Source organism: Bos javanicus, chromosome 21 (genome assembly GCF_032452875.1).
Source record: "Bos javanicus breed banteng chromosome 21, ARS-OSU_banteng_1.0, whole genome shotgun sequence".
Lineage (NCBI taxonomy): Eukaryota > Metazoa > Chordata > Mammalia > Artiodactyla > Bovidae > Bos > Bos javanicus.
The window spans coordinates 49,348,111-49,370,555 of NC_083888.1; the positions used below are offsets into that span (position 1 = coordinate 49,348,111).

Genomic DNA, 22,445 nt, shown 5'->3' on the forward strand with positions numbered 1-22,445 from the left:
AGCTTTATCAGCCTATTTCCTGCCATTAATACTTGGAGCGTGAGAGGGTACACAGCTACACCCTTCTTTCATTTTCTACTCTCTTTGTCCTTTTCAGTCCAAGTTGGTGGTGCTTCTTCTTGCATAAAGTGCTTGAAACCTTGTGAATCTATTTCTGCCACAGAGATTCCTGTCCAGGAGCTCTGCAGGATTAGGCTGGAAGGAGCCACACCTGCTTTCCATAGCGATCTGAAGACAGTGGCCCTGGACTGTGTGTTTCTTGGGACTCCCTTCCAGGCCTGCTGCTCTTAGGAATCTTTTCCTGTCTGTGCCTCCCTGAACTCCTGAAAGTCTCCAGTGTTTGTAAGAGATGGTATCATCTAGGGACTCTTACTGTGAGAACACGGGAGTCCCTGCCCTTCCATTCACAGGGGTTCTGGAAATAAAGACACTCCAGGTTTGACGAGTCTCTCTGGCAGATTGGAGACCTCGCGGGAAGAAACCTCTACCCGGACGTGGTTGGTGGGCTGCTGTCCCAAGGGGTGTTTGCCTTCCGCTGTCCGCGATCATTTATGGACCAACCGTTAGATGAACATTTCGGCCCTTTTCGTCTACAGCACCTGGACTTGTCGAACTCCGTGATCAATGTCTCTACCTGCATGGCCTTCTGTCTCACTGTTCCAAGTTGCTGAATCTCAGCCTGGAAGGCCTCTGGCTTTCGGATCCCATTGTTGACAATCTTGCTCAAAACGCAGATTTACTGCGACTAAACCTTTCTGGGTGTTCTGGATTCTCTGAATCTGTCCTGAAGACTTTGCTGAGCAGCTCTTCCAGATTGGATGAGCTGAACCTCTCTTGGTGCTATGACTTCACCGAAAAGCACATACAGGCGGCTGTTGCACCGTGTCGGAGACCATCACCCAGCTAAATCTCAGTGAATATCGAAAGAATCTGCAGAGATCAGATGTCTCTACCTTAGTTGGAAGATGTCCCAGTCTTGTCCACCTAGACTTAAGCGATAGTGTCATGCTGAAAACGACTGCTTTCCAGAATTTTAACAACTCAACTACCTCTAACACCTATCACTCAGTTGGTGCTTTAACATAATACCCGAAACTTTACTTGAATTTGGAGAAATTCCCACATTAAAAACACTACAAGTCTTTGAAACTGTGCCAGACAGTACTCTTCAACTGTTAAAGGAAGCCCTCTTTCATTTACAGGTTAATTGCTCTCATTTCACCACCATCGCCAGGTTGACCATTGGCAACAAGAAGAACCAAGAGACATGGGGCATCAAATGCCTGATGTCACTGGAGAAGCCCAGGTGTCTATGAAGCCTCTGTTGCAAGATGGTGTCTCCTCTTTTCTTTGAACATGGCAAGTAGGCAGGAAGCCCAATTGTGGAGAGCTCAGCTATTTTTATTCTTGGTTTTCCATTGCCTTCCTTCTACAAGTATGTTAGAGAACCACTGGAGAGAAAAAACTATGAAGTGTTGCTTTTTAGAAATGACTAGGAAAGCTTTTATCACTGCTATATCCTTAACAGCCTAAGCTCTATGCTTTTTGAATAATAACATATATATGGAATTTAGAAAGATGGTAACAATAACCCTGTGTACGAGACAGCAAAAGAGACACTGATGTATAGAACAGTCTTATGGACTCTGTGGGAGAGGGAGAGGGTGGGAAGATTTGGGAGAATGGCATTGAAACATGTAAAATATCATGTATGAAACGAGATGCCAGTCCAGGTTCGATGCACGATACTGGATGCTTGGGGCTAGTGCACTGGGACGACCCAGAGGGATGGTATGGGGAGGGAGGAGGGAGGAGGGTTCAGGATGGAGAACACATGTATACCTATGGCGGATTCATTTTGATATTTGGCAAAACTAATACAATTATGTAAAGTTTAAAAATAAAATTTAAAAAAAAAAGAAATTTTGGGGAGAGTGAGCCTATAATTTCAAGATACCTTCAATAGCAAAATTTGAACCACATCTTCCAAGTGCCCTTTTTTGTAAATCTATTTAGAATCAAGCTTAAAAAACCACCAGCAAATCATTTTCATAGCTTATATGGCAACTGAACTTTCTTCTATTTAATTTTTCAGCACTGCTTTATTATAAGACATAGGTTGCAGAAAACAATAAGGTATTTGTATTGTAAGCTGAAAAGAATGAGAATCATAGAATAGATTTGCCGCAATCTCTTCTGAGGATAGCAAGAAAAATATACATTTCAACCGTGCCTTTAGATTAGCACTTGTATTGATGGAAACAAATATCCCCAGGTCATTCACCTTAAGACCTAAATAAAGAAACAATCAGCCAACCAGAGGTATAGAACTGGTATAAATTTTAAAGACTCAAGAGACAGTTTTCTATAACAGTTTAACCTGGGGTATCCTCTAATGCACATTAATGAAGTCTCCTTTATGTACAGTTTCCCCTCTGGAGGAGGAAATGGCAACCGACTCCAGTATTTTTGCCTAGAAAATCCCATGGTCAGAGGAGCCTGGTGGGCTACAGTCCACCAGGGGTAGCAAAAAGTCAGGACATGACTGAGTGACTAATACTTTTATTTCCTTTATGTACTGTGTTCCCAGCGTTCTGAATTAGCTGAGGAAATTGAATTGTGGACTTCTGACTTTATGATAAAATTATATTAACCGGGGTTCTTTAGCTTTTAAAATGACTTGCTTTGTTTTAGAGAGGTGGGAACCAGTCAGTCTCTGATTCTTGAAATGCTGGATGGAATTCTAAACTGCGGATGCCTGCCATTTTCCTTTTTGCTGAGGTTCTTGAAGTTATGTTTATTTCACTCTGGAATCAAGTATTTTAAATTGGCTTTTTTTATATTAATGACCTTCCACAGTGATTGTTTCTAACAACCTGTTTTATAAAGTTCTGGACCTGGAGTTCCCTAAGAACTGCATGTTCCTTTCAATTAGGAATATACACAAGAAGCAGGTGTGTATTCTGTGCAGTTTCAGAGCAATAAGCACAGCTGGCAACTGCATAAAAGTTAAGACTCGGGTGCTGAACCTTTTGATAGCATCAGTGATTTTTTTTTTAAATACATAGAAGCAAAAGGATTAAACTCTACTTAAAAAAAAAACCACAAAACACTAATTTCTTTTTTAAATCAATGACCTTTCCATATGTTCAAAATGGAGCAAAAAGCCCAAACTCATCATTTCCTTTAATATTGCTTTTTTAAAAAATCAGATATTTCAAATGATAGAAACAATTGTGTGAAGTGCCCTTATCTGCTCAAACCTAAGGAAGAACATTTTTACAAAGTAGTGTTATATGGGAAATGATTAGGTTTCAGTTTGGTAGTAGTTAAAAAGTGCTACATACTATTTGAAATTATTGTTTACAGATTAGTGACATGGGCTTGAGGGAGGATCCAATTGGCCTCTGATTTCCAGATACCCTCACATGTACAGTACTACCAAACTCAAGTCCAGCCATAAGCTATTTTGCTAACATGTCAGAGTAATCTGTATTTTTGGTATGTGATTTCTACTTTTTAAAATAAAAAATGAAAAAAAAAAGATTCCTGTCCATAGCAAGAGGCTTGTCCATAGATCTTCCTGGACAATCTCATCCTCAGTTATGACTGCTCACATGGATGAGAGACAATGCCCTTAAGCTTTCTTGTTCTTCAGTCATTCATTCGTGCCTAACTCTTTGCTACTCCATGAACTGTATAGAATGCCAGACTGCCGTATCACCAACTCCCAGAGCTTTCTCAGACTCATGTCTGTGGAGTCGGTGATGCCATCCAACCATCTTATCCTCTGTCTTTCCCTTTTCCTCTCACCTTCAATCTTTCCCAGCATCAGGGTCTTTTCCAGTGAGTCAGTTCTTCACATCAGGTGGTCAAAGTGTTGGAGCTTCAGCTTTAGCATCGGTCCTTCCAATGAATATTCAGGGTTGATTTCCTTTAGGATTGACTGCTTTGGTCTCCTTGCATTCCAAGGGACGCTCTAGAGTCTTTTCCAACACCACAGTTCAAGGGCATCAATTCTTCAGTGCTCAGCCTTCTTTATGGTCCAACTTTCACATCCGTACATGGCTACTGGAAAAACCATTGCTTTGACTGTGTGGACCTTTGTTGGCAATGTAATCTCTCTGCTTTTTTAACTTCCTAAATTCTTTTAAGTTTAAATGAGATCTGTGATCCACACCCCTTAGTCTTTTTAAAGAGCCTGGTATGTTACTGAATACTCTGACCTTTTGATCTTTCTGAGGTATAGGCAAAAGGTTGTACAATCATTCTCTGGGTTTTTTTTTTTTTTGTCTAGAGCATACTTTCTCTTAATTTTAGTATCTTTTGCAATCTGGATAGTCTGGAAATTTCTCAAATCCTCGAGTCCTCCTTCCTATTTATTTAACAGTTTTACCCTAAATTTATCTCATTCTTCTCACATTTCACTATAAATATCAAGAAGATCATTCAACACTTTCCCCAACTAAATATGTAAGTGTTGCTGTATTTTCAACATTTTGCGTGGAAAATCTCAGCTAAATATTCAGTTTTGTCATTTACAAAGTCTGCTTTCCACATAACAGCAAGACATACTTCCAGTAAACTTACCGCCACTTTAAGAAAGGATCCCGTTTCTACTGTTTCTCACTTCCTTCTTAGCTCCTATTGGCAGTAACTTTCACGTCCATATTTCTAACAGTTTATTCATAATGATTCATATATTTTCTGAAACAATTTCAATATTCATTATCACACTTCTCACCTTATTCTAAGTCTTCAGTAACAGAGTCACTACCATCTATATTTCTTACAATCTATTCAAAGCAATCCAGGCATTTTCTGTCATGCTTCTCAAAACAGATGTATGAGAAAAGAAATGTTAGCAAATTATAAATTTTAAAAAACTTATGAATATGTTAAAGTTTTCAAAATCCAGAAAACTAGCATACTATGTTTTATTAATAAAACTGACTGAAAAACCTCTATGATACTTTCCCTCCTCTATTTTTTGATTACCTCATCATATTCCAAATAACTTAAAAATATAAATTTTATTAGGAGAAAAAGATAATTCTGTTATTCCTCTAACATAAATGATTATTTTTGATATGATAGAAATCTTGCTTTTTGCTTCACAATCTGTTATTAGAAATCCCATGTAAAATTTTAGAATTATTATAAAATTTGGGTAAGATCCTTTTCAAGTATTTTCTTATCTGAATGGTAAGATTTCAAGGACCATACAGTTTTCTTGGGTATTCTCCAATCTTAAATACTATTTGACCTGTTCACGGACGTTCATCAGTTTGCCACTGATTCTTTATAACAGCTCTATATTATTATTATTTGTTGTTGTTGCAGTTGTTAATGTCACCATTTTGTGTCGATTGAGAAGTAATGTTGAATATATTTCCCTTGTGTTGATATGATTTCACTTCTTGTCATGAATTGGATAATCAAAAATACAAGGGCCTACTCAATACAACCACCACCAACTTAGCAATGAATTTAAATAGGAGTTCCTGATTGAAACCCATATTTTTCAGTCCATTTCAGTTTCAAGGTAGCATTTTTGTGGACCATTTTAAGAAACTGTCAAGCTTCAGGAGATGAAACAGATATATTAAGATGTGATCTGATACTTTAGAATACATAAAATGTGTGACCTCACACATACATTCAATCTTTACGGTGGTGCTTCTGCAAATACAGAAATTCTGAAAAATTCTATTTTGTATAATTCTCATAAAATATTTTTCTCTGGTCATAACTGTGTAAACTGTATCATTGAGCATAATCAGGATAGAAAAGAACATTTGGAATAGGTGGCAATGAGTATGAAATCTGGTGTCTACAATCTTATACATAAGATTACTAGAAGAATTTTCCACATACTAAATTATTGTTTAGTACATTTCAACCCTTGTTTCTCCTCTGTTACCCATAGTTTTATTCCTGGATGCCACAGAGTATGTTTATTTGCAAATCCTGGCCTTGTCCTTGTGTTTCACAATGCCAGATGAATCATCGCATCAGTAGGGGGAGTATAGGAAAATGACTAGCTATATGACAACTATACACGGAAGTGATACATATATTCCATTAAGCTCAATCTAATCATGTCCTCAAATTATCTTCATTTGGATCCTCAAAATACCTGCAGCCATCCCAGCACCACTAAACAGGAGAATTATGATGAAGAAGAAGTAGAAATTGCAGTTAGCTAAAATATCTTATTTTGGCAAATCTTACAGAAAAATGATTCATGTAGTATATTTTCAGGACCCCTCCCAAGCCTTTGAAGGGGTCCAATGGAGAAAGAAATGGCAACCCACTCCAGTGTTCTTGCCTGGAGAATCCCATGGATGGAGAAGCCTGGTAGGCTGCAGTCCATGGGGTCACACAGAGTCAGACACGACTGAAGCGACTTAGCAGCAGCAGCAGCAGTAGCAGCAAAGGGCCATAAATAAAGGGTGATAAAACTTTAAGGAAAATTTTCTCCTCTAAGGAAACTGATTCATCCTAGGTCTTTTGTAACTTCCTGCTAAGTCGCTTCAGTTGTGTCCGGCTCTTTGTGCCACATGGACTGCAGCCCACCAGACTCCTCTGTCCATGGGATTCTCCAGGCAAGAATATTGGAGTGGGTTGCCATTTCTTCCTCCAAAGGATCTTCCCAACCCAGGGATGGAAACTTTGTCTCTCTTGTCTCCTGCATTGGCAGGCAGGTTCTTTACCATTAGCACCACCTGGGAAGCCCCATTTGGTACTTAGTTGATGGCAACTCCATTAAGAAATGTGGAGTGATTTTGACTTAATTTTTTAATTCACACTCTCTGTGCTAAATTGCTAAAGTCACATCTGACTAGTAAATCCTTCAAAGTATACTCAGATTCCAAACTAATACTGTGACTTGATTTTCCATCAACTCTCATTTGTATAGTTTAATAATGTCCTAATGTATTTCTCTTATTTTGCTTTTACTTTTCCTTTCATCTACTCTCAACATGCCAATAGGACTGCTATATTTAACATTCAGTTATATCTAAGTTGGATCATGGTGCTTCTCTGCTCAGCACCCATGACTCGTCATCTTACTTAAGTAAAAGCCAGAGTCATTACTGTGGCCCAAGAGGCCTGGACCCCTCACTTCTTGGCCTCATCTCCCTTTACTGGCTCACTCTCCTCTGTTGCGACCACACTGGCCTCTTTACTGCCTCACACATGTTAGGCAGTTGCACAGCTTATGATCTTAGCCCTCACAGCTCCCACTGCCTGGAATAACTGTCTCCATATGTTCCCAGGGCTTGTCCTCTCACTTCCATCAGGACTTTACTCAAAAGTCACCTCATTGAGGATTTCCCTGGCCATCTTATCTATAATTTCACCCTTGTCTACTGCTACAGATTCTTCAGATTGCTTTTCTTGCCCTCTTTATTTTTAGTAATTATCATTTTCTAAATGAATATGTGCTTTATTTATTTCTGTTTGTGTACTTTTCTCACGCATAGTCTTTACCACTAAAAAATAATCTCTGTGAAGCAAATGTGTTTATCCCTTTTGTTCACAATGCCCTTCTAATGCATAGAAGAGTGTATAGCATAAAGTAGGTGCTGAATAAATATTTTAAATGAATATTTTTAAATAAATGACTTTTTTACTTGGAGAATACACGGTCACCTTTTGTTTATCATCCTCTTGAATTGTTCTCAAGTCCTTCAAAGCAGAACTTATAATGTCAGTGTGTTACAATATTTTGCAATGATCTACAAAGTATCGTCATCGTGATATGATTGGTTTTTTAATTTTCTTCTTTATTGTACACCTCTTGGGTCAGGGTCTGTGACATGATCATCTTTATATTCTTGATGTGTAGTTTATCAACTGTAATACAGTAAGCTTTTGAATAATATACATAAAAATAATCCTACAATTAGGCAATCACATTGCCTAAATACCAATAATAAATTTTATTCTGAGACACAGAGGTAAGAGTTGTTCTCTCCTCTAGATAAAAAAGAGTCGATAGGTCAAATATTTAATTGTAAAACCTAAGTTAGACACTAAGTTAGACAATCCTTGGAGTTCCATTTTTAGCAAGAAAGTAGCATTACAGTAGCTCAGAAGTTATACTCAGAGACAAGCCCATAATGGATTATTCGACTAAACTAGCTGTTAACAAATCATGAGGCATGTAATAAAGACCCTCTTGGGTCCAAAAGACCTTTCAATATTTTTCTTGTCAATGAAACGGGGAGAATCACTTGAAATGTTCAAGTGTCCTATTCACTTGTGGATTACACTCTGGAGCAGCATCTCCCAAAGTGTATAAAGAAAATTACCTTCATGATATGTTAATCTGATGAAATAGGTTAAACGAAAAGAATCAGGAAGGACCTAATAGGTGAAAGAAAGTGAAAATGATTTTTTTACTGCAGGATTTCTCCCAACTTTATTTACTTATTTATTTTTGGCTGTGCTGGGTCTTCGTAGCTACACGCAGGCTTTCTCTAGTTGCGGTGAGTGGGGGCCACTCTGTTGCGGTGTGCAGACTTTCTCAATGCAGTAGCCTCTCTCGTTGCAGGGCACAGGCTGTAGACACACAGGCTTCAGTAGTCGTGGCATGTGGGCTCATTAGCTGTGGCTCACGGGCTCTAGAGCACAGGCTCAGTGGCTGTGGCTCACGGGCTCTAGAGCACAGGCTCAGTGGCTGTGGCTCACGGACTTTGCTGCTCAGTGGCATGTGGGATTTTCCTGGCCCAGGGATAGAACCTGTGTCCCCTGAGTTGGCAGGTGGATTCTTAACTACTAGACCACCAGGGAAGCCCTCTCCCAGCCTTTGATATGTGTGGCGATTCATCAAGGAATGAGTACAGAAGCCCATATTCTTTAAAAGTCTTTGTTTAGAGAGCCCCTTTATTTGCTTTTCCTTGCACCTTTACTTTGAGATACATTTTAGAGGTATCTCCATAAACAGCAAATCCTGATGTGTCTTAACAGTTCTCAGAAAAAAAGACCCACAACAAAGACCCTGGCTTTAGGTAATGGTCTCCACAGATTGTTACCATGTGCTGTGACAGTGTTCCAGCTCAAAGTGTCATTTCACACAATGCCTTAACAGTCATTCATATTTACTACTGAGATACATATTTCATTGCTTTATTCATTCAATGATTTTTTTTCCCTTTAAAAAGACCCATCAGCTGATAGTTGACAGGATCTTCTAATGCTACCTTAAAGTGAGTAATTCTGAGAAACTATATTAGAGTAGTCCCACTATGTATTCTAATGGTTCAAACTACTGTAATCATTTTGCCAACCACTGTAGGTATTGTTGTCAGGCCCCATGATGTGATCTAAATACTTTGCAAATATGAAACATTTTTTTGTTAACCCTGTTTGGGACTATCGGCATTCTCATTATATAATTTGGCAGAGGCCACTTTTTCCAACAGAATATTCTCCATATCTGAAATATTACACATGACAGTATGGCAGCTGTGTGAAAAGCTGGTTGATTTCCAAGTGATCTCCAGCTTTATGATTGTCTGAGTTTCAAAATAGAATGAGTGTGATTACAACCTGTATAAAATGTTACAGGCTACAGAAAGGCTGGCTCCAAATCAAATGCCAAATAATGCTACATTGTATTATACTTTCGAATTGTTGAAACATTTAGAAAACATTGGGTTTGACTTAACAAACATTTATTGAGCACTCAGAAGACGGATGGCACCCAACTCCAGTACTCTTGCCTGGAAAACCCCATGGAAGAGGAGCCTGGTGGGCTGCAGTCCATGGGGTCACTAAGAGTCGGACACGACTGAGCGACTTTACTTTCACTTTTCAGTTTCATGCATTGGAGAAGGAAATGGCAACCCACTCCAGTGTCCTTGCCTAGAGAATCCCAGGGATGGGGGAGCCTGGTGGGTTGCCGTCTATGGGGTTGCACAGAGTTGGACATGACTGAATCAACTTAGCAGCAGCAGTAGCAGCAGCAGCATTGTATGCAAAATAGTTTGTTCATGCTAATAATCCCTGGAGCAAAAATAGTCTCACCATTTAATTGGGAAGCATTTATGGTATACCAGTGAGACGGTGCTTTTCAATACCATTGTAATTCTGTGTAGCTAATATTCATCCAGGCCATATAAGCAACGTGTGAAGATAATTAAATGAGTGTAATTGGAAAAGGATCAATAATGCTGACAACGTAGTCACTCTAACTCCACATCAATTCCCCTTTTGATGAATTGGGCAAGTCAGACATGTGATTTGACAGGGTTGGATGCTGAGACAGGAATTATGCCAATAATTTCACCTATTAAAGATTCAGTTCAGTTTAGTCGCTCAGTCGTGTCCGACTCTTTGTGACCCCATGAATCACAGCACACCAGGCCTCCCTGTCCATCACCAACTCCCGGAGTTCACTCAGACTCACGTCCATCGAGTCAGTGATGCCATCCAGCCATCTCATCCTCTGTCATCCCCTTCTCCTCCTGCCCCCAATCCCTCCCAGCATCAGAGTCTTTTCCAATGAGTCAACTCTTCACATGAGGTGGCCAAAGTACTGGAGTTTCAGCTTTAGCATCATTCCTTCCAAAGAAATCCCAGGGCTGATCTCCTTCAGAATGGACTGGTGGGATCTCCTTGCAGTCCAAGGGACTCTCAAGAGTCTTCTCCAACACCACAGTTCAAAAGCATCAATTCTTCAGTGCTCAGCTTTCTTCACAGTCCAACTTTCACATCCATACATGACCACTGGAAAAACCATAGCCTTGACTAGACGGAACTTTGTTGGCAATGTCTCTGCTTTTCAATATTCTATCTAGGTTGGTCATAACTTTGCTTCCAAGGAGTAAGCGTCTTTTAATTTCATGGCTGCAGTCACCATCTGCAGTGATTTTGGAGCCCAAAAAATAAAGTCTGACACTGTTTCCACTGTTTCCCCATCTATTTCCTATGAAGTGATGGGACCAGATGCCATGATCTTCGTTTTCTGAATGTTGAGCTTTAAGCCAACTTTTTCACTCTCCACTTTCACCTTCATCAAGAGGCTTTTTAGTTCCTCTTCACTTTGTGCCATAAGGGTGGTGTCATCTGCGTATCTGAGGTTATTGATATTTCTCCCGGCAATCTTGATTCCAGCTTGTGTTTCTTCCAGTCCAATGTTTCTTATGATGTACTCTGCATATAAGTTAAATAAGCAGGGTGACAGTATACAGCCTTGACGTACTCCTTTTCCTATTTGGAACCAGTCTGTTGTTCCGTGTCCAGTTCTAACTGTTGCTTCCTGACCTGCATACAGGCTTCTCAGGAGGCAGGCCAGGTGGTCTGGTATTCCCATCTCTTTCAGAATTTTCCACAGTTTATTGTGATCCACACAGTCAAAGGCTTTGGCATAGTCAATAAAGAAGAAATAGATGTTTTTCTGGAACTCTCTTGCTTTTTCCATGATCCAGCAGATGTTGGCAATTTGATCTCTGGTTCCTCTGCCTTTTCTAAAACCAGCTTGAACATCTGGAAGTTCACAGTTCACGTATTGCTGAAGCCTGGCTTGGAGAATTTTGAGCATTACTTTACTAGCCTGTGAGATGAGTGCAATTGTGTGGTAGTTTGAGCATTCTTTGGCATTGCCTTTCTTTGGGATTGGAATGAAAACTGACCTTTTCCAGTCCTGTGGCCACTGCTGAGTTTTCCAAATTTGCTGACATATTGAGTGTAGCACTTTCACAGCATCATCTTTCAGGATTTGAAATAGCTCAACTGGAATTCCATCACCTCCTCTAGGTTTGTTCATAGTGATGCTTTCTAAGGCCCACTTGACTTCACATTCCAGGATGTCTGGCTCTAGGTCACTGATCACATCATCATGATTATCTGGGTTGTGAAGATCTTTCTCGTACAGTTCTTCTGTGTATTCTTGCCACCTCTCTTAATATCTTCTGCTTCTATTAGGTCCATACCATTTCTGTCCTTTATCGAGCCCATCTTTGCATGAAATGTTCCCTTGGTATCTTTAATTTTCTTGAAGAGATCTCTAATCTTTCCCATTCTGTTGTTTTCCTCTGTTTCTTTGCATTGATCGCTGAGGAAGGCTTTCTTATGTCTTCTTGCTATTCTTTGGAACTCTGCATTCAGATGCTTATATCTTTCCTTTTCTCCCCAGTGAATTGGAAATTGAATGATTAAAACCAAACAGAAAGTACAGAGTTTATCTAAGCCAAGACTGTCATTTCTGAGACCCAGGAGAGAACATAAAACATCTATCCAGTGTCAGCAAGGTGAACGCTTAAATGAGTCTGGGTGTAGAGGAAGCTAGGATGGGCTCAGATGTCATGATGTGGTTCAGGGAGAGGGTCCAGGGCCAAAAACTGAATCGTACCATACTTGATATTTGATAAATATTAACAAGTGGATGAAGACATGAAGTCAAGACTAGGAAACCAAATCAGAAAATCCAGAAAAACATTAGAGACAAGAACAACATTAGCAAAAGTTAATGTGGTGGTTTGAATGAGAGAAACAACCTAGAGGGGAGAAAACATTAGCATTTGTTCTTCTGTTCACATTTAGAAATTAATGCAAGTAAATGTCAGGCTTCAGGGACTCCTCAGGAGGTTGAGAGTCAAGACTGATACATACGAATTCTTCCTTTCTGAAAATAGGCCTCTGAGAAAAGCAGTCGATAAGTTTGTACCCATTCCATCATCAAAGCAGGAAAGAACTAGGGTTTATCCAGTCTGCTTCAGTTCATCTGGGGGGTTTGGAAAAAGATCATTCTGGAGAATGGAGGGCAGAAATTCCCACCCACCAGCCCTTCTCCATCTATATTTTGGTGCTTTTCCTCACTTGGGTTGTTGATCACTTTTTTATATCTTTATCTAGGAAATTGGAAGGGGCAGTGGTCTGTGGTGAGGTAGACAAATGCTTATGGAAGAAGAATAAGGATCATCTTAGGCTTAATTTCAACTGTGTGCTCTAGAGTCAAAATAAAAATTGCATCAAGATCTATTTATGGTAGAAAAGCTTATTGCCAAAATACAGATTGTATTGCTAGTATGTATGACACTGTAAGTGTTCTTAGTAGCCAAGATTTCATATGATCTCTGCAATCAGGAAAAGCTAAGAAGTAAAATATTTATTGAATTCCTTAGTATATTATTAAGAGATATCAATACAATTCAAGAAATATTCATTGATAGTCCTAGAAAGCAAGGTGGACATTTCCCTCCATGGTGGAGCTAACAGTTTAGCCTAAATATATATAATTAGTAACAAGTAACTCAAGTGTTAAAAAAGAAGGCCTATGGAGAAACTCAGTAGTCTCTCTTAAGGTGCTTAATCTAGTGTTGTGAGTTAATGACATCTTTCCTGAAACTTAAAAACCTGATAATCTGATGAATAGTTTAAACTGAAACTGAAAAACCTGATAATCTGATGATTAAAAGAAATCATGAAACTGTGAGGGTATCACTATAGGTGGGGCAAGTCCATAAGAACTATCACTCATGAACACTTGCAGTGTGTCAGATGTTTTGTGTGTCTTAGGTCATTTAATCATGATCACAGCCTCAGAAGATGGATACTAGCATCTCCTAGGAAGACTGATGGATTTTCCCAGTGCTGAAAATCTAATGATGTAGAGACTGCTTTCACATACAGATCTGATTTCAAAGCTCCAAGTGCCTTTTATCTCTAAGTCCTTTACTAGTGCCTTGCATGTGTAAGAGCTCAGTCCCTTCAGTCATAGCCAACTCTTTGCAGTCTTATGGACTGTAGTCTTCCAGGCTCCTCTGTCCATGGGATTCTCCAGGCAAGAATACTTTAGTGGGTAGCGATTCTCTTCTCCAGGGAATATTCTTGACCCAGGGATTGAACCCTGTTCTCCCATATTGCAGGCAGATTCTTTACCATCTGAGCCACCAGGGAAGCGCAATACATACAAAGAGATAAAAGAAATTCAATGGTTGTAACTGATGCCTTTGAGGCCTGCATCACATCCCTTAGCCACTTTTGATTTTAACTCCAGCTGGATGTCCAGCCAACAGTGCACTGCAAGCATGATAACATACCACATTTTACTGCCTCAGGGCTTTCCCGGAAGCCGTGGGAATTTTCTTATCCTTGGTGAGTTTGTGCAGGTTAATTAGAGGGTTAATACTCTCTTAAGTAATCTTTATAAAATGGAGGAGAGTAGGCTGGTGGATAAAGGCCCCAGTCTTCTCTCCTTGGAGGGACAGTTCTAGGGCACCTTCCACATGACTCCTCAGAAGGCCCTGGGGTACTAAGACCCAACTGTTGACACAGGTAACCAGCTTATTAAGGAATGATCCATTTTTTTGTTTCCCTTTCTCACTCTTTCCACTCCATTACACTTGCTTTCTGAGATTATCTCCCAATGAAATCACCTGCATCCCAGGCCTTGTTCAGGTTATGCTATCAGAGGAATTCAAGATAAGATAATGGTCTTAAGCATTGACTTTTTAGTAACAATTTTACACTGCATTCCTGTTGGAATCTGCTTTATCTTCAGCAAAAAAGTATGTTTCTTATATTTTACCACCGTATAGGAATCCTTGGATACTTTATTAAAAAAAAAAAAAGAGCAAAACATGCTTAAAATATCAAATAAAATCTTGGGGAAAGTCAACTACTGAGTCAAGTGTCATTGGAAACATCTATTAGAGAAACTCAATAGAAGAGTTAAAGTATCAAAGGCTAAATATTAGTAGTACTAAATATATTTATGAAGCCAGCATTGTATCTGGAAAAATCGTATATACCAATCCCATTGAGTTTGTATAATTGCATTGATATTTATTTGACCATCTCACTGGTATTATAAAAAGTAACTTCCTAGATGCTTTTGAACTGTGGTGTTGGAGAAGACTCTTGAGAGTCCCTTGGACTGCAAGGAGATCCAACCAATCCATCCTAAAGGAGATCAGTCCTGGGTGTTCATCGGAAAGACTGATGCTGAAGCTGAAACTCCAATACTTTGGCCACCTGATGTGAGGAGCTGACTCACGGGAAAAGACCCTGATGCTGGGAAAGATTGAAGGCAGGAGGAAAAGGGGACGACAGAGGATGAGATGGTTGGATTGCATCACTGACTCAATAGACATGGGTTTGGGTGGATTCTGGGAGTTGGTGATGGACAGGGAGGCCTGGCGTGCTGCAGTTCATGGGGTCGCAAAGAGTCGGACATGACTGAGCTGAACGGATAGCCATTTTATTTATTTATTTATTTTTTTTTTAATGTCTTTTTTATTTTTTTTTTTATTTTTTTTTAAACTTTACAAAATTGTGTTAGTTTTGCCAAATATCAAAATCAATCCTGCCACTTCTTGTCAATTGCTGTGGCCAGTGAAGCAGGTAGGGATCAAAAGTGGTTGATGCACAGTTTGCAAAAAGGAAACTAGAGACAGAATTAAAGTTTTAAATATGGGACTGGGGGACTCAAGACCTCTAGGATTGAGAGCCCTGCTGACTGATTCTACATCGCTTTTACTGAACTCTTGGTGTGCAGAAAGTATCTGGTTTTTAGATAGCATAAGGTTCCCATGCCCCCAGTCATGTCCCAGAGTTGATGTTCTTCTTTGTACTTTTACGCTGTCTCCTAGTACCAAGGGCATCGCACAGCCAGGGGCAGCAGTCCTTGCATGAGCATGGAAGAGCAATCCGTGCATGTTGAAGCAGCGTTCTGAACTTGCACTGACCTGGCGTTCCAAGGTCCACTGTATGTACCTCCTTAGCTCAGCAAGGCATGATGATCCCAACAAATCAGCCCCATGGACTTTTTGTTTAGATTATACATAGTTGCTATATCTTGCTTTTATTCTTTTCCCATGGTGTTCTTCTCATGGCTTAGCCAGAGCAACAGGCAGCTATCTACTAACCCCTGTAGTCAATGACTTTTAAATTTGTGTTTTTTCAATCAGTGTGTTGTATAGACAGTGCCAGTGATTTATGATTTATCTGAGTAAGTAAACCTCCTCATGATCTAGTTTCCTTATAAAATGCCACATGATTTTCAGAAAATAGTCTTCCAAGCTTTCTGTCACTCACATATATTTCAGGAGTAATTGCTGTAGTTAAAGGTTTGTCTTTGAAGGGTTTCTATGTTTTTCTGTCTCCTTTAAGTGTCAAATATGGGAACATAGAAAAAGCAAACATCTTGTATTGAACAATCTATCATTCATTGGACGGTGATGCATGGGGTCAGGTTTGTTCACCCAGTAAATTCACATCCGTTTTCTCAGAAAGCTTTTTGACATAGTTTTGGAAAGTTCTCCCTTGATATAAAACATTATCCCCTTCTCCCTGTTCCTCCTCTTTTTCCATTTACTCCTCCCCGTTCTACAAGGCAGTGAGATTTCAATTACCTTGAAGGCCTTTTTAAAAATCAAACACATCTGATGTATTCAGCAAAAGTTAGTGCCTTGATAATCTAGAACTTTCCAAAGAAAATAAATTATGGGTTTTCTTCTCTTAAAATTCATTAAAATGAGTTGCAAGCAAAAGGTAATTATTTGTCTCACACACTGAGAAACAGGTGTCCATGCTATTTGGAGATCCAAATGAACTTGCCAATTAGTGGGTTAGGTGTTTGTGCAAATGTAGGCTAACTTAATTGCTGTGTCTGAGAAAATTTGGCTTTTTTGTAAAGTAAGTTTTGGAAAATAACACTGCTAGTCATTCACGAGCTATGATGATAGACTTCTAACGGGCAAAATTTGGCTTTTTTATAAAGTAAGTTTTGGAAAATAACACTGCTAGTCATTCACGAGCTATGATGATAGACTTCTAACGGGCGAGTGGAGAATGGCCACACACTGCATCCGCATCTGGACCTTTTGGGGACGCCAAATTTGCAATGTCCCATGTTCTGCTCCCTCAGTTAACACATTGCTCTATTGCATGTGCCAATTGGGATCATGATGCTGCCTGGAGCACAGACCTACAGAAAGACAGCTCTGATGGAGCATATATGTGGAGGTGATGGGAAATATGTAACAATATGATGTTGCATGTTAGAAGAATTTAATAAGCCAGAAAAGGACAGGAAAGCAAGGCCTCCCATATCTGATACCATTATTGCATTTCAAGAGAATTTGCAAAAATTAAGAAATATCCATCTTAAATAATCTTGCTAAAGATTAATGTTGAGATGTCTGATTTCATTTCCTTTTTCTTTTAATTTTAATCTCATGGAAGAGAGTGAGGGAAAGGAGGCTAACTTTCTGAATATTATTGTCTGATGTGTGAATTGTGATATTTTTAGGCCGGAAAGATTATTGATGTTTGGCAGAGTGAATTTCCATGAAGCAAGCAAGCAATGTATAAGACAACTGATGAATTAGAATCAGCATATATGCCATGTAGGCTACAATTTTGGCAATCTATAAAAAGCACCTCTTATGAAAAATGCTGGTGCTCTCATAACCCAGCCACTTGTTTGAGTAGCTCTGTGCTTTGTTAAGAACAATAAGAGGTTATAAAGGTACTCAAGTGGTGTCTTTGTAATGATAATAAATGGCAAGTTAGTCTTTTCTGAAAATGTTTTATCAATTGTAAACACTGGGTTAACTCAGTACTGTGTAGCTTTTGTAGCAAATGATTTGAAATAATTGTTTTTTAAATGTGATTTTTGACAATACCAGTATTCTTAGGACACTAGTCATAAAAGTTTAGAAGGACAGAATGTATTAGCAGAAGAAGTTAGTGTTATCTAGTTCCTGCTATTTAGGAAAGTTTAGAGTCTGGCACACCTGCAAGCTGTTACTTGGCCTGTACACAAAACAGGCAATTGATATTCTAGAAAGATATGCTACGTAATAGGCAGAATGTTTTTTCATTGAAAAAATATTAATTAGACATCTTTTTTACTATATCTTGGGAGAAATAAAATTAAATTCAAATTTATAATTGGTTCTGCCATACCTCAAAAAGCATCAAAACTAGTTACTAGATGAAACATATTTACATGAATTAAATGGCAATGAAAAAGTCACGAATACATGGGAAATACAGTTACTTTATATGCTATAAATATTTTTTCAGAGCAGCTTTTTCCTCATCTTCTCATACCATCTTGACTGAAAAAATGATGACCTCTCTCTATTCTCACCCTTTGAATAACTTTTTGATATTTCTTGACAAAGAAAAGGCTTTTGCTCTACTCAGTGTTAATGACTTGACTGCTATACTTCTTTGGTCCAATTAACTGCACACAGAAGGAGAAGAGCTTAGATGATGTTATAATAAGACACCTAATATAAATCTCTCCAGTTTAACATCACTAATGAATATATTTTTGTTTTCTCTTTCTAATATTACCTCCTAATCCTCTTTTTTCACATGTATGCTTTTCCTTGTTTAGAGCTAAGTCCATGTTTTATATAAAGGAAATGTTTGTTAGGAAGCTACAAGAGCAGTAGGTAAGACTTACAGTGGGTTTTAAGTTTGATATCAGAGATTTCATTAAAGCTAACAGGCCAGAATTAAATAACCATTCAGTCTATATTAAAACTGTGTAAGATCTGAATGTTTCTAACATTTATTTACCATATTTTAGAGTCAAAAGTAAGCATCTTTGAGAAGCATAACTGTGTTCTGCTGGTATAATAGTCGATTCTGTTAATCATAGGCTTCCAGCTGCTTTTTAATGAGATACAACCATAATTCAAAGAAAAATAGACTTAGAAACCAAGACTATTAGTGGCAAATTGTAAGAGTTAGAGAGAAAAGAATATGAGCCACAAAAGGATTTTTTACCAAGCTCCACTGTAGTATGCTGTGATTGTGGCAGACACAAATTGAGATTCAACATTACATTCCAAAGTTACCAACTGTTAAATTGGCAACTTTATGATGGAAAAAAGAGAGACTTAAAAAAAAGGTCTTTCAACTCTGAATAAAAGTATTTCTAAGATTGATATATGTGGCTTTTTAACCATTTCTGGATAAATAAAAAGATTTTTCATGCAAGTTCTTTAACTTAGAAATTGTGTAATTCTTCAAATGTTAAAAAATGACTATTTTTATCTAATATTGTCTGGATATTTTAGTATGTAATCACAAACAAGTTAGACTTATCACCTAGCCAGTGCCAGCTGTGTTTTAGATGTGTACATAAAGAGACAAGCAAATAGAACTCTAGTAGACAGGTAGAAAGGTGTCTACTCTCCTAAAAGATGCTGGAATAACCTGTCTCTCATCTTGTAGGAGAAAGTCTCTTCATGATAAGTACCCAAGGTATTTAGTGCTTAATTGAAGGACTTGGAAGAACTCACTGAGCATAAGTATTTGGTGCACAATTAATAGGTTAGCCTTGAACAGGTTCTGTGAGATAAAGACAGTCAGTCACGGGGAAATTTCTGCCTTTCATGATGATGTTTAGTGGAATTTTGATTAGAAACAATTTTACCTGAAATGAGAAGCTAAGCACATAGCAGATGAAATCATACAGTACACATTTATTGGCAAGGTAGTTTTTAAAAGTATAGAATAAAAGCACCTAGATATTCATTTGTTTAGTTTGTGCCCTCCAAGAGTCTGTTTCCCAGTCCTGTGTAAGTTCCGGTGGCTCTATGGTGGGGTTAATGGTGACCTCCTCCAAGAGGGCTTATGCCATACCCAGGTCTGCAGCACCCAGAGCCCCTGCCCCTGCAGCAGGCCACTGCTGACCTGTACCTCCTCAGGAGACACTCACAGTTCTGTCTCAGTCTCTGTGGGGTCTCTGGGTCCTGGTGCACACAAGGTATGTTTGAGCTCTCTGAGCATCTCTGGAAGGTATGTGGTTTTATTTTAAATGTGATTTTGCCCCTCATATCATCCTGCTGTGGCTTCTCTGCCCTTGGACACAGGGTATCTCCTCACAGTAGCTCCAGTGCCATGCAGCTGCTGTTCCAGCACTGTACAGCTGCTGCTCCAGTGCCTACAGTCTTTCTGGGGCTCTTGGACCCAGGATAAAGGACGAGTGACCCTGTAAGAGACTGACCCTGACTTTCCTGAGATGGTCTGGGAGTCTCCAGGGATGGGGGGAGGTGTGGGTCAGCAGTGGCCTGCTTCAAGGTTGGGGGCACTGAGTGTAGCAGTGCATGCATGGGATCTTTTGAAGGAGGTTGCCATTATCTTCATTACCTCCACCATAGTTTGGTTTCAGGTGAAATAAAGGGGAGAGAACACAGCCCTGCTCATCAACAGAAAATTGGATTAAAGATTTACTGAGTGTGGCCCCACACATCAGAACAAGACCCAGTCTTTCCCATCAGGAAGCTTCCACAAGCCTCTTATCATTCTCCATCAGAGGGAAGACAGACTGAAAACCACAATCACAGAAAACTAACCAATCTGATCACAAATCTTGTTTAACTCATTGAAACTATGAGTCATGCTGTGTAGGGCCACCCAAGATGGACAGGTCATGGTGGAGAGTTCTGACAGAATGTAGTCCACTGGAGAAGGGAATGGCAAACCACTTCAGTATTCTTGCCTTGAGAACCCCATGAACAGTATGAAAAGGCAAAAAGATAGGAGACTGAAAGATGAATTCCCTAGATCAGTAGGTGCCCAATATGCTACTGGAGATCACTGGAGAAATAACTCCAGAAAGAATGAAGAGATGGAGCTAAAGCAAAAACCACATCCCAGTTGTGAATGTGACTGGTGATAGAAGTAAAGTCTGATGCTATAAAGAGCAATATTGCATAGGAACCTGGAATGTTAGGTCCATGAATCAAGGCAAATTGGAAGTGGTCAAACAGGAGATGGCAAGAGTGAACATCGACATTTTAGGAATCAGCAAACTAAAAAGGACTGGAATGGGTGAATTTAAGTCAGATGACCATTGTATCTACGACTCTGGGCAAAAATGCCTTAGAAGAAAAAGAGCAGCCATCACAGTGAACAAAAGAGTCCGAAATGCAGTACTTGGAGGCAATCTTAAAAATGACAGAATGATCTCTGTTTGTTTCCAAGGCAAACCTTCAATATCACGGTAATCCAAGTCTATGCTCCAACGAGTAATGCTGAAGAAGCTGAAGTTGAATAGTTCTATGAAGACCTACAAGACCTTCTAGAACTAACACACAAAAAAGATGTCCTTTCCATTATAGGGGATTGGAATGCAAAAGTAGGAAGTCAAGAAATACCTGGAGTAATGGGAAAATTTGGCCTTAGAGTACACAATGAAGCAGGGCAAAGACTAATAGAGTTTTGCCAAGAGAATGCACTGGTCATGGCAAACACCCTCTTGCAACAACACAAGAGAAGACTCTGCACATGGACATCACCAGATGGTCAATACTGAAATCAGATTGATTATATTCTTTACAGCCAAAGATGGAGAAGCTCTAGACAATCTGCAAAAACAAGACTGGGAGCTGACTGTGGCTCAGATCATGAACTCCTTATTGCCAAAATCAGACTTAGATTGAAGAAAGTAGGAAAAACCACTAGACCATTCAGGTATGACATTAATCAAATCTCTTATGATTATACAGTCGAAGTTACAAATAGATTCAAGGGATTAGATCTGATAGACAGAGTACCTGAAGAACTACGGATCAAGGTTGTGACATTATATAGGAGGCAGTGATTAAGACCATCCCCAAGAAAAAGAATTGCAAAAAGGCAAAATGGTTGTCTGAGGAGGCCTTACAAATAGCTGTGAAAAGAAAAGAAGCAAAAGGTCAAGGACAAAAGGAAAGATATACCCATTTGAATGTAGAGTTCCAAAGAACAGCAAGGAGAGATAAGAAGGCTTTCCTTAGTGATCAATGCAAAGAAATAGAGGAAAACAATAGAATGGGAGAGACTAGAGATCTCTTCAAGAAAATTAGAGATATCAAGGGAACATTTCATGCAAAGATGGGCACAATAAAGGATGGAAATGGTGTGGACCTAACAGAAGTAGAGGATATTAAGAAGAGGTGGCAAGAATCCACAGAGATATAATCAAAAAAGATCTTCATGACCCAGATAATCACGATGGTGTGATCACTCACCTAGAGCCAGACATCCTGGAATGTGAAGTCAAGTGGGCCTTAGGAAGCATCACTATGAACAAAGCTAGTGGAGGTGATGGAATTCCAGTTGAGATGTTTCAAATCCTAAAAGATAATGCTGTGAAAGTGCTGCACTCAATATGCCAGCAAATCTGGAAAACTCAGCAGCGGCCACAGGAAAAGGTTGTGGCCTTTTCCAGATAACCACATCGTGATTATCTGGAAAAGGTCAGTGTTCGTTCCAATCCCAAAGAAAGGCAATGCCAAAGAATGCTCAAACTACTCTACAGTTGCACTTATCTCACATGTTATCAAAGTAATGCTCCAAATTCTCCAAGCCAGGCTACTACAGTACATGAACCATGAACTTCTAGATGTTCATGCTGGATTTAGAAAAGACAGAGGCACCAGAGATCAAATTGCCAACAGCCATGGGATCGTTGAAAAAGTGAG

The 22,445-nt window shown here is 39.2% G+C and overlaps 1 pseudogene; it reads left to right on the forward strand.

The window, feature by feature from the left end:
* Nucleotides 1–301: 301 nt before the first annotated feature.
* Nucleotides 302–1,316, forward strand: LOC133233985 (S-phase kinase-associated protein 2-like; annotated as a pseudogene).
* The last annotated feature ends 21,129 nt before the right edge of the window (nucleotides 1,317–22,445 follow it).